This window comes from Salmo trutta, chromosome 16 (genome assembly GCF_901001165.1).
Source record: "Salmo trutta chromosome 16, fSalTru1.1, whole genome shotgun sequence".
Classification (NCBI taxonomy): Eukaryota; Metazoa; Chordata; class Actinopteri; order Salmoniformes; family Salmonidae; genus Salmo; species Salmo trutta.
The window spans coordinates 46924492-46937673 of NC_042972.1; the positions used below are offsets into that span (position 1 = coordinate 46924492).

Below are 13182 nucleotides of genomic sequence, written 5' to 3' on the forward strand. Positions count from 1 at the left end.
ATTAAAAAAATAAGAAATATCACATTTACATAAGTATTTAGACCCTTTACTCAGTACTTTGTTGAAGCACCTTTGGCAGCAATTTCAGGCTTGAGTCTTGGGTATGAGGCTACAAGCTTGGCACTGCTGTATTTCGGGAGTTGCTCCCATTCTCTACAGATCCTCTCAAGCTGTAGGTGTAACAGTTTAGCTTCCGTCCCTCTCCTCGCCCCTACCTGGGCTCGAACCAGGGACCCACTGCACACATCGACAACAACCACCCTCGAAGCATCGTTACCCATCGCTCCACAAAAGCCGCAGCCCTTGCAGAGCAAGGAGAACAACTACTTCAAGGTCTCAGAGCGAGTGACGTCACCGATTGAAACGCTGTTAGCGCGCACCCCGCTAACTAGCAAGCCATTTCACATCGGTTACATAGGGATGGTGCCTGGTTTCCTCCTTATGTGACACTTGGCATTCAGGCCAAAGAGTTCAATCTTGGTTTCATCAGACCAGAGAATCTTGTTTCTCATGATCTGTGAGTCCTTTAGGTGCCTTTTGTCAAACTCCAAGCGGCCTGTCATGTGCATTTTACTGAGGAGTGGCTTCCGTCTGGCCACTCTACCATAAAGGCCTGATTGGTGTGCTGATGAGATGGTTGTCCTTCTAGAAGGTTCCCCCATCTCAATAGAGGAACTCTGGAGCTCTGTCAGAGTGACCATCAGGTTCTAGGACACCTCCCTGACCAAGGCCCTTCCCCTGAATACTCAGTTTGGCCGGGCGGCCAGCTTTAGGAAGAGTCTTGGTGGTTCCAAACTTCTTCCATTTAAGAATGATGGAGGCCACTGTGTTCTTGGGGACCATCAATGCTGCAGACATTTTTTGTGTACCCTTCCCCAGATCTGTGCCGACACAATCTTGTCTCGGGGCTCTACGGACAATTCCTTCGACCTCATGGCTTGGTTTTTGCTTTAACAAGCACTGTCAACTGTGGTACTATATATAGACAGGTGTGTGCCTTTCCAAATAATGTCCAATCAATTGAATTTAGCACAGGTGGACTACAATCAAGTTGCAGAAACATCTCAAGGATGATCAATGGAAACAGAATGCACCCGAGCTCAATATCGAGTCTCATAGCAAAGGGTCTGAATACTTATGTAAATAAGTTATATATCTGAATACTTTCCGAATGCACTGTATATCGACCTTGAAAAACACAGAGACAAAGGCCATAATTATTGAGTCACTGAGGAGAGCAGAAAGAAGGGACCAAGGCCAACCCTCAACAGGGACACCAGGCATAGGAAAACCTTGGCCAACCTGTAGGAGTGTCTGTAGTCTTATTCCCAGCCAAGAAGGTGCTGCTCAACACAGTGATTCCACTGCATGCATATGTGACGTGAAATACTTGACATCGGCTATATGTGCATATCACGACATGTGACCAGTACAACCTGCTTGTGAGACACACAGGTGAGTAGTATAGTGAAACAGAAAATTACTGAAATATCTAGATCAAGACTCCACAACAGTCTGGATCATAGCAGGCATCCTTTGGTGTTTTCAAATGTCACATTCATAGAAAGTCTCACCACTAGGAACAGTGTTGTGTGGGATCCCTCCCTTTACCCATGCGGCTCCTGCCTGTGGAACCCTGGATCAGGGAGAAACCCACCCATGGGTCTGATCCCCCCCCTCAGATCGGAGTCCTAATCCAATCAGCCCAGCTCTGCAGCCTATGGGTGAGACATGGAAGATGATATGCTGGCCTGAGTTCTGACCTGGGGGGGGGGGGGCACAGCTCCATTCTCCACTATGGAAGAAGTATATATATACATATATACATACACACACACACACCACAAGAGATTGGAACCATGCCAATTGTGACCCGTTTATTTAAAATAAAAAAACTGTTGCAATCCTTTCAATCTCCACAATATGTCTCACATCTCAGATGCCCTTGAGGGTTGACTAGTCAGCTCTATGGCAAAAAAGAATGTGTGAGAAAAATGTATGGAAGATGTACATATTTGAATATGAGAGGTGTTTAGATTTGCACAAGCATTTGCTTTCCTTATGAGTAGATTGAGTGAAACATTACTTTCAGGCATAGTCACTACGCTCTACACTCCTACACACATGCAAAGTTTTCACATCTCAATGCAAACCAACAGTACTACAGAGAGTGTAGTTTGCAGCCGTAGACACATTGAAATGGCACAATTGTCTACTGCCCTTTCATTATTACTCTTCCATTCTAGTATATAAGTGAACTGATTTTATCTCCTTTCAATGGATTATTGATGATAAGCAGGTGAAACTAAAGTAATTAGGTCTCAGGTGGGCATACACCAAAACAAAATAACAGAAAAACCTGTATGATGTACAGTATAACATGAAATATACATAAATACTAAATTGTAGACAAACAAAACTGGCAACAAAATAGGCGCTAATGATTTCCCCAAAAATCATTGCACTGGAAAAAAGGTGTGAAAATAATCAAATGTCCATTAGAAAATTGTACAAAAAAAAAAATGTAATAACTTTTTATCATGCAACAATAATTAATTAATTACGTATAGCTAATTGATAGACATTGCAAACTTCCTTTCTTCCCCCTGTTGCCAGTGACATTATGTCACCCTCCCTTTTTTATGGACAGATGACAGAGGAAGACAGTAATTAATGGTTGAATTAGTTAATGGCCGTCCTGAGCGTGTGCAGTCTCCATGGAAACAGAGGAGCTGCTCGGATCTCACCTGAAGCCGTCCACTCCCTGACCAATGGCCTGGCAGCCTGGCATGGAGAGCACAGTGTGCCAGGGACACGGCACAGAGAGACAACAGCTGCCTGGGCACCCCACAGGGAGTGGGACAACACTAACCTTTACCCTGCAAATATTGTCCTGCTTTCCTTTGTTACCCATTCCATTAGAATGCAATAGGACACTAATAAATACTGTAGGTCTACTAGTCACACTTGTGCTGCTTACAATCCTACTATTAATTCCCTCATCCTTTCCATGTACGACCAATTTTAATGTAAACATGTGTAAGTCACATGACACACTCATGATGTGAACGTTCCGACAGTGAGGTGATGATATTTAAATACACAAGTTACATAGGGAAAGTTATCCAAAAGTGGTACCACGTTACGTTACAGTAACTCTGTATTAAAAAATAATGACAGGGTAAATCAAGCAAGTACCCTAATACCAGCCCTAGTCTGGAAACTCTATGTAGTGTGAAAGCTCATTCCCACCAAAATAACTTTTCTTATCATGGAGCTGCTAGCGAGGGCACAGTCAGTTTACAGGCCTTCCGTACCCAGCACTGGGTATTTCAGCGTGTGTTCACAAAATACTGAGCAGTCAGATGAAAGAGCAAGCCCGTCCACTCTGGGATGGGAGTCCTCCTCAGACTGAATACATGAGTGACTGATTACTTTCTCACCAATTTAGCCTCAATTCTCATTATACACAGAGGACCCAAAACACAAGCCTGTGTATGTACTAAAAAGGCCAAACTGAAAATAAGGACTTTTGAAGATAACACACACATTACGGATTGGATAGGAATTCAAGGAGGCTAAGTAATAACACTGCATATGACTACCCTGTCTAGATTTTAATACTTTTTTCAGATTGTGAATGTTTTCAGTTGCAATAGCGGGCAAGGAAAGTACTGTAGTTTTATCTGGCATAAAGCAGTCCGAGAGGACACTGTTAGTGTGTTCCTGTCGTACAGGAGAAGAAAGGCTGGGGCTCTCTGGACACTGGCTGTATAAAACACCAGAGCTGGAAAGTATCAAAGAAAGTTCACCCTTTGCTTTTTAAACCTGGGTCAGCATTTGCGAAGGTCCATTTCTGCATAAGTGAGCACACAAACCCCAGTGCTTGTTCAAATAGTCTGCAGCTCTCTCTCAGGCAGCTCATGACAACAGCCCAGCAGCAGCATTGTTTGATCTTCAATGTTTTCCTTAATCTGGGTTGTCAAGGTTCACTTGTTCAAGGCTGTTTACTTTACTTCTCCTACAAAAAGTGTTTTTTCCCCTCAGACAATGACTAATCCAAAGAGCAAGAAAGAGGGAGCTCTGCCAACGATAGATGTTAAAGCTGCGGCTGCCTTTTATTTTTTGATGGTTTTAGCTCCAATAGAGCACCAGCTGCAGGTTTGGTTTGGGCCCTTATTGTGAGGAAAATGTATATCTAACTGTTGTGTGCTTGTTATGTTCCCTCCTGGCTTAGGGAAACAATCATGGTCTATAAATATATACAAAATTATTCAAATATGATATACACCCTGTGTGCAAGTTACAGTGTGAAGTTATTTTAATTGCAATAATGATGATTTAATATAGTTCCAAGATGTAAATAATAGAACAGGAAATAAATGGAACAACTGAACACACTTGCCATTATAAAAGTGCAACCAAAATATGTTTTCATTTATCTATGTTAGTTCAACACTTAGCATTACCTTATAAAAACCTCCTACCGTTTGATATGGTATTTGCTGTACAGCACCACTACAATAATAAACATGTCATTTATCAAAGTTCATTGTTCTACTTTCACCGTGGAATATATTCATACAAAAAAAATATGAATATAATCTACTACCAACCCGGTCAAAAAAGTTATGTAAAACTTTCTTCCCTCCAACAGCTAAGCACTAACAACTCAACGTGGGATGGTAATTGTAGCAAATAAGAAAAGTCGACAAAAGATGTCACCTGTATATGGAGATGCTTAGAGTATAAAAAGAGTATTCAATACCATTGCAGTGCACTATACCACAATTATGTTATTACACTATAGGAGAGTGGTATTGTCTATGCAAGTGTTACAGTAACTATGAAATCGTGGTATACATTAGGTTATGTCAATGTACATAATTGAACTATCAAAAAGTGTGCTTTCTACTGTAACCATAAGAAATTATAATGTGTCAAAATCTATGACATTTCGCAATTTGAATTGTCAGAGTCACAGCTATACAGTAAGTCTGGTCCGTCCTGCAGTTTGTGGAAGGTAGCACGTGGGGAAAAGTCCCTTATCCCTGATTTTGGTCCAAAGAAATCACGGCACTCAAACTTCCTCTCTACATTCAGAAAGCTCATGTTGAGTTAAAGTGTAAACACTTAGTTTACCAAGAGCATGGTTTCACAAAGTATAACTTGCACTTCTTACATGCTCTTGAGAATGTTAAAATAACATTTACCCGGGGTCACAAACATGAGAAAATAAGAGAGCAACAACTACCCGACCAAACTTCTAGAAAAGTAGAAGATACGGTATCTCTTCTTCGAATACTATCACTGAGCATTTCAAAATGTATACGCTGCTTACAGCGATAAAACAAGACATCGAGCAGTATTTCAGCTCTCATGTAATATTATTGGTGTTGTTTATTTGTTTATTTCGCCATAGAAACAATACAAAAAAGAAAACAGTGGCAAACAAAAGACAAACTCCATGTGAGCGAGCTGAAATAGTAGAGGCAATGAGTAACGAGAGAACATTATAATATGATCAACTTACCGGAATCGACAATGGTAGGTGGACGCAGTAGACAATTCTCTGCTAGAGATAATGAACTGTACACGCGATGTTGTGTACCAAGAAAGCATGCAACAACCACACTGTAAATACTAACAATATTACTCCGCTTGGGGGGACTAACTTTAACTACGAGAAGATATCTCTGCTGCATTCACGGAGAGCGCCGTAACAGGGAGAACAATCTAGAGTTTCACAACACCTTCTGTCTCAAATAAGAGAGCGAGCTCCTTCTAATGTTATCACAATTTAATGCGCTATAAAAGAAAACGGAATCGCGGATTTGGATGTTGTTATTTTCTGATGTTCCATGTCCGTGACGTCATATCCACCTGCTGGGTAAACAATATTCATTGCAGATCTTTACAGAATTTGAACAGAACTGAAGTCATATTCGTTGCCAGTTACACAGCAACCAAGTCCAATAATGCAATTTTGCTGGGAGATTATGGATTACTTTTAGCAGAAAGGGTCGACACAAGCGGATTGCCATAAAGTAAAAATGTCTAGTTGTAAACTATCTCATTACAATTGAGGCAGAAAAAGCTTTCTTTTCTTTTTTCTGCACTTTGTCCAATGAAAGGAGGGAGTTCGAGGGGTGAAAGTTCGACAGAGGGACAAACTTTAATGAATGCAAGAAAACGTACAAGTGTCCTATGTCTCGGCCTCAACTTTGTTGGAAACTATTCTGTAGTGGCAGACGTCTTCCCCTATATTGTAAAGTGCATTATTAGTTACTTCCTCAAAATAACTGGTATAAGCCTATGAAAACGGACTTTTCCCTGTTCCAGCCCTCTTTACTGTCACTGAAGGTGTTAAGACATTATGGCAGTAATTAAAAGTCTGTCATTTGCCCCCTACAGAAAATAATTATCACAGGTCGGTCCAATAGTCCAGTTAACACTCGTTGAAAAGCAACATTAATTTAACCTCAAGAGAAAATATTTTAAGTCTCTTTGTCCTTGATCAAGGTCTGAAAAGCACAGTTCATTTCATTACAAACGACAGTAAATGTATCATGGCTGCATCTAGAAGGCACAGCATGGCTGATGGGTTTTCTTGGAAAGTCTGTTTCTTTGGTATAGAGCGCCACCCTCTGACAGCAGTTGAAGCCGGTACCATCTCATTGCTCCTATGATAAAACAGTAAACACTTTGATTATTAATGACAGTGATAATTACTTTAATAATCAAATGTGTAAATTGTAACAGTCACACAATTACTCCATCATATATAAATTATGAAACATTTAGACATGCCTTCAACCTGTACAGCTCTCTGCAGCTGAAAATGAAAAGGCCTACATTAAGCCTAAAATCAAATGTTAGTTGAATAATCCTGAAAAAACACAAAGCCATATAGTAAAGAGTACTGATGACATATTAGAGGCTTATTGTTAGCATGGTTGAAGACATCTGGTGGATGGTGGGGGCCACTGTTCCATATTCTCCTTCTAAAGAAGTTGAGGAGAAACAAGCAGCCCCAAGGCGTGGGAGAGACACATCAATCACGGTATGGCCCTTAGTGTGACCAGACCACGGTGTTGTGTTTAATGGTTCTCTGCTCTGCTCTCACACAGCCACAGAAACATGCAGGTGTGGGACTTGTGTTTAGTCCAGGTGAAGTCCAAACCATGCAGTCAGTCACAAGGTGTTAAATTAGATAGAAAATGTTGTCAATTCAATAAAACGTGCAGCAAGTTCCAGACAATGCAGAAAACATACAACAAAAGACAATATTAGTTGTAACAAATGTACAATACTTTACACCCAAAACACAAACAAAAGGAATACAGAGAAGAATATCTATGGATACCCCTAAACACCGGGGAATAGGGAAATTACCTACATTAACTATTCCAACATAGGATATTAAAAATAAAATGACATCACTTGAAAGAAATATTTTGCACTGGAAATAAACATGTATTGTTCATGAAAACAAGACCTGCCTGATCAATCAGACAATGTTTGCAGTGAAATGAATCAAGTTTGATTATAAGATGCACTCTCCTGGAACAGGAATTATGTATATATTCTATTTTTCTTTTTTTTGCATAGTTTTCCACACTTTGAGCATGTCCACAGTTTGATGTACATTATAGGACTGTAATGCATACATTTATAGTAACAATGGCACCCCTCTCTCTTTACAACATCAAAGTAGTAATCACACAATGCACACAAAAAAAGACAATTCTCTAGGCAAACTTCTAATTGGTGAAAATTAAATCAAAATGTTTATCCATAATAAGACAATACAACACACAATTACAAAGTCAGCCAGCCAATAGTCGGCTAAACGTATCTGTATATTGGGCAAATTAAGCTCAACGTTGTCTAACACACAAGTGTTTTGTCTGAATTGTTTTGACATATTGTTGGTTTGATGTTGCCAATGTGCTGTGGATTAGGCCTTGACTTGATAGAGTGCTGCTTTAAAACAAATTCATTGAGGATTACTATCAGTTATGTAACACCCTCTCCAAATGCACTCATGCACACAACAAAGTAATTAGCTTTCTGTTAATTAGGTAATTAAGCAAATGAAAAGAATCTACTCTCGATTTCCAAAGGGTTGGCTTTCATATGTTCTCCCCTGCTGCTGAGGGCATTAAGAGCAACAGAGGAACACTAGATGACTACCATTCTACATGTAATGAAAGGAAGCCACTTCTGGACAGAGTTCACAGATAATGACTTCTGAGGACATTTCACCCATCTGTGTCTACTGTATTTGTCAGCAAAGGACACAAAGCCTGGAAATAGACATGCATCTACATTTCACAACAAGCATCCTATGGGGATAATATTCATGTTTTACTTGTTCTTTACTGCTAAGGCTGATCAAACAATTGATTGATGTGGGTAGACAAAGGAAAATTACATTATTTTGCAAATAATAAGCTCTGTTGTTGTAGTGAGCTTTTTTGTTTATCTCAGAAGTGATAATACCGTGTGGACGATCAGTAGAACTAATAGTGATTCACAGCAAAAATGCCAGAGAAGTCATGACAAAAACTTACCAGTAGGTGGAGATAATGGGACCAAGACCAAAGCATCAGAATTAGGGTTTCAAAGATACCGGTCAAAGTCAAGAACATTCTGTAGTTTTGATAATTAACAGATCATTTATGGAAATCTATGGTAACTTTGGTAATTTGATACTTGAATAACTTACTTATAATAACTTCAAAATATATTCATGTATAGTATTCCTTTTTTATATCTGTGTCCATATTGTCCATGAGTTTCTTCTAGTGCAATCGTTCCCAAACGTTTTATAGTTCCGTACCCCTTCAAATATTCAACCTCTAGCTGCGTACCCCCCTCTAGCACCAGGGTTAGTGCACTCTCAAATGTTGTTTTTTGCCATCATTGTAAGCCTGCCACACACACACACTAAACATGAGAATGAGTGTGAGTTGTCGTCACAACCCGGCTCGTGGGAAGTGACAAAGAGCTCTTATAGGACCAGGGCACAAATCATTTTGCTCTTTATTTAGCCATCTTACATATAAAACTTTATTTGTTCATCGAAAACTGTGAATAACTCAACACAGGTTAATGAGAAGGATGTGCTTGAAAGGATGCACATAACTCTGCAATGTTGGGTTGTATTGGAGAGAGTCTGTCTTAAATCATTTTCCACACAGTCAGTGCCTGTATTTAGTTTTCATGCTAGTGAGGGCCGAAAATCCACTCTCACATAGGTACGTGGTTGCAACGGGCATCAGTGTCTTAACAGTGCAATTTACAAAGGCAGGATACTCTTTGCGCAGCCCAATCCAGAAATCTGGCAGTGGCTTCTGATTAAATTCAATTTTCACAGAACCACTTGTTCCAATTTTGATGAGGCTCTCTTGTTCAGATATCGGTAAGTGGACTGGAGGCAGGGCATGAAAGGGATAACGAATCCAGTTGTTTGTGTCATCCGTTATGGGAAAGTACATGCGTAATTGCGCACCCAGCTCACTCAGGTGCTTCGCTATATCACATTTGACATTGGTAAGCTTGAGTTTATTTGCACACCAAAAAATCATACAATGATGGAAAGACCTGTGTGTTGTTGTCACGTTCTGACCTTAGTATGAGGTCATTTTTCGTTCGTGGTTTGGTCAGGGCGTGACAGGGGAGTGTTTTTGTCTATGTATTTTGGGTTTTCTATGTGGGTTGTCTAGATTGTCGTTCTGTTGTATTTTCTATGTTGGTGCCGGGTATGGTTTCCAATCAGAGACAGGTGTTTTTCGTTGTCTCTGATTGGAAGCCATACTTAGGCAGCCTGTTTTTCATAGGGTTTTGGTGGGTGGTTGTTTTCCGTTTAGTCTAAGTGTACCTGACGGGACTGTGTTGGTCGTTTTGTTATTTTGTCAAGTGTCTTCATTAAAATAAAAGTAATATGAGCACTTCACACGCCGCATTTTGGTCTCCTTTAGACGACCCTTATTACAGAACCACCCACCATGATTGGATCAAGCGGCGTGCCCAGGTAGATATTGACACCTGGTCAGTGGAAGAATGGTGGGAAAGGAGAAACTGGACTTGGGGCCAGGTAATCGAGAGATTTCGGAACTTACCTGGAAGAAACGGGAGGCAGCCCCAAACATTTTTTTGGGGGGGGCACACGAGTAGTTTGGCTGGGCAAGGGTTGAGGCCTGAGTCAACTACTCGTGCTTTTTGTAGCGAGCATGTGCCTGCCTCTCGCACTCTCTCTCCAGTGCGCCTCCGTAGCACAGTATGTCCTGTGCCTGTTCCTCGCACTCTTCCTCTAGTGCGCGTCCATAACCCGGTACGGCCAGTGCCTGCTGTGAGCACTCAGCCCTTAGTGTGTCTCCCCAGTCCGGTGAGACCGATTCCTGCTCCTCGTAAAAAGCCTCCAGTGATAGTCGATGGTCTGACACCCGTAAGGATGATCCTTGGCAAGGAACCTATTGAAATGATCTATGGCATGGAGTCAGTAGCAACGGTCATAAGTCCGGAACCGATGATGACGCCTCCTAGTCCGGAGCCGCCGGCGACGCTCCTCGGCCCAGAGCCTCCAGCGGAGGTCCGCGGCCCAGAGCCTCCAGCGGAGGTCCGCGGCCCAGAGCCTACAGCGGAGGTCCGCCTCCCAGAACCTCCAGCGGAGGTCCGCCGCCCAGAGCCTTCAGCGGAGGTCCGCCGCCCAGAGCCTTCAGCGGAGGTCCGCAGCCCAGAGCCTTCAGCGGAGGTCCGCAGCCCAGAGCCTTCAGCGGCGGTCCGCAGCCCAGAGCCTTCAGCGACGGCCTGCAGCCCAGATCCTCCAGCGGCGGCTTGGAGGTCGGAACCTCCAGTAGTGGTCTACAGCACAGGGATTCCGGTAGGGATCTACAATCCGATTCCTCCAATAATGATCTACAGGCTTATGTTACAGAAGAGGAGGAATCTACGGGCAGAATGGAGGTTAGCCCTGAGCCAGAGCCACCTCCGTTGCTGGAGGATCGGGAGAAGAGGAAGGTTCTGTGTGTTGCATATGAGCCTCCATAGACTGTTGTCACCCTCCCTGCCCTCCCTTTGTGTTTGGGGTTGTTGTTGTTTTTTTTTGGTTTAGGTGCAGTCGGAGTCTGCACCTTTGGTGGGGGTACTGTCACGTTCTGACCTTAGTATGAGGTCATTTTTCCATAGTAGATTGGTCAGTGCGTGACAGGGGGATGTTTTTGTCTATGTATTTTGGGTTTTCTGTTTTCTATGTGGGTTGTCTAGATTGTCGTTCTATGTTGTATTTTCTATGTTGGTTCCGGGTATGGTTTCCAATCAGAGGCAGGTGTTTTTCGTTGTCTCTGATTGGAAGCCATACTTAGGCAGCCTGTTTTTCATGGGGTTTTGGTGGGTGGTTGTTTTCCGTTTAGTCTAAGTGTACCTGACGGGACTGTGTTGGTCGTTTTGTCAAGTGTCTTCATTAAAGTATTGAAAATGAGCACTATCCACACTGCGTCTTGGTCTCCATTTCACGACCCCTGTGACAGTTGTCCTTGATAATGCAGAAAGAGAAGAGCTCCAACTTCTTAATCATAGCCTCAATTTTGTCCCGTACATTGAATATAGTTGTGGAGAGTCCCTGTAATCTTAGATTCAGATCATTCAGGTGAGAAAAAAACATCACCCGGAAAGGCCAGTCGTGTGAGAAACTCGTCATCATGCAAGCGGTCAGACAAGTGAAAATTATGGTCAGTAAAGAAAACTTTAAGCTCGTCTCTCAATTTAAAAAAACGTGTCAATACTTTGCCCCTTGATAACCAGCGCACCTCTGTATGTTGTAAAAGTGTTACATGGTCGCTGCCCATATCATTGCATAGTGCAGAAAATACAGGAGAGTTCAGGGGCCTTGCTTTAACAAAGTTAACCATTTTCACTGTAGAGTCCAAAACGTCTTTCAAGCTGTCCGGCATTCCTTTGGCTGCAAGAGCCTCTAGGTGGATACTGCAGTGTACCCAAATGGTGTCGGGAGCAACTGCTTGCATGCGCGTTACCACTCCACTATGTCTCCCTGTCATGTCAAAACTGTCCAGTACTTCAAAAATATCCTCTCCTGTTGTCCTGGTTTCCAATGGTTTGCAGAAGAGGATGTCTTCCTTAATTGACCCCCCATAAACGTAACGGACATATACCAGGAGCTGTGACAGGTCCGCCACGTCTGTTGACTCATCGAGCTGTAAAGCATAGAATTCACTGGCTTGTATACGAAGCATTCATTGTTTCAAAACATCTCCTGCCATGTCACTGATGCGTCGTGAAACAGTGTTGTTTGATGAAGACATTGTCTGTATAGTTTTTTTGGGCCTTTTCCCCCAGCATTGTCCCGGCCATATCTGCGGCAGCAGGAAGAATGAAGTCCTCCACAATAGTATGGGGCTTGCCTGTCCTAGCCACTCAGTAGCTCACCATATAAGACGCTTCTAGCCCCTTATTAATTGTGTCTTACTACTCAAAGTCATCTTAATTCTTAGTCAAAAAACTCATGTGGCTTATTTTTCAAAATGACATGTTTTGTCTCTAAATGTCTGCGCAAGAGTGAAGGTTTCATCGAGTTGTGAGATGGTACTTTTGCACATGTAACACACTGTGGGCTGAGGAAGGCACTACTCCCAATATAAATTAACCCCAAATCAATGCAGTTCTCATCATATTTGCGCCTCTTTCGATGGTCCAACGTCCATGTCTTCTAATACTATCACTGAGCATTTAAAAAGGCAAGACATCGAGCAGTATTTCAGCTCTCATGTAATATTATTGGTGTTGTTTATTTGTTTATTTCGCCATAGAAACAATACAAAAAAGAAAACAGTGGCAAACAAAGACAAACTCCATGTGAGCGAGCTGAAATAGTAGAGGCAATGAGTAACGAGAGAACATTATAATATGATCAACTTACCGGAATCGACAATGGTAGGTGGACGCAGTAGACAATTCTCTGCTAGAGATAATGAACTGTACACGCGATGTTGTGTACCAAGAAAGCATGCAACAACCACACTGTAAATACTAACAATATTACTCCGCTTGGGGGGACTAACTTTAACTACGAGAAGATATCTCTGCTGCATTCACGGAGAGCGCCGTAACAGGGAGAACAATCTAGAGTTTCACAACACCTTCTGTCTCAAATAAGAGAGC

At 42.1% G+C, this 13182-nt stretch overlaps 1 protein-coding gene across 6 annotated transcripts in view; it reads right to left on the minus strand.

Moving 5' to 3' along the window:
- Positions 1-5968, minus strand: part of LOC115150870 (forkhead box protein P1-B) — a 203327-nt gene extending 197359 nt beyond the window's left edge. For 3 of the 6 annotated variants that reach the window (XM_029694634.1, XM_029694633.1, XM_029694632.1), the window contains exon 1: positions 5534-5951. The gene's annotated coding sequence lies outside the window, so the exon portion shown is untranslated. Of the gene's footprint in view, positions 1-5533 lie in introns of all 6 variants that reach the window. The other 3 variants (XM_029694641.1, XM_029694642.1, XM_029694640.1) reach the window with 3 other exon arrangements.
- Between the last annotated feature and the right edge of the window lie 7214 nt (positions 5969-13182).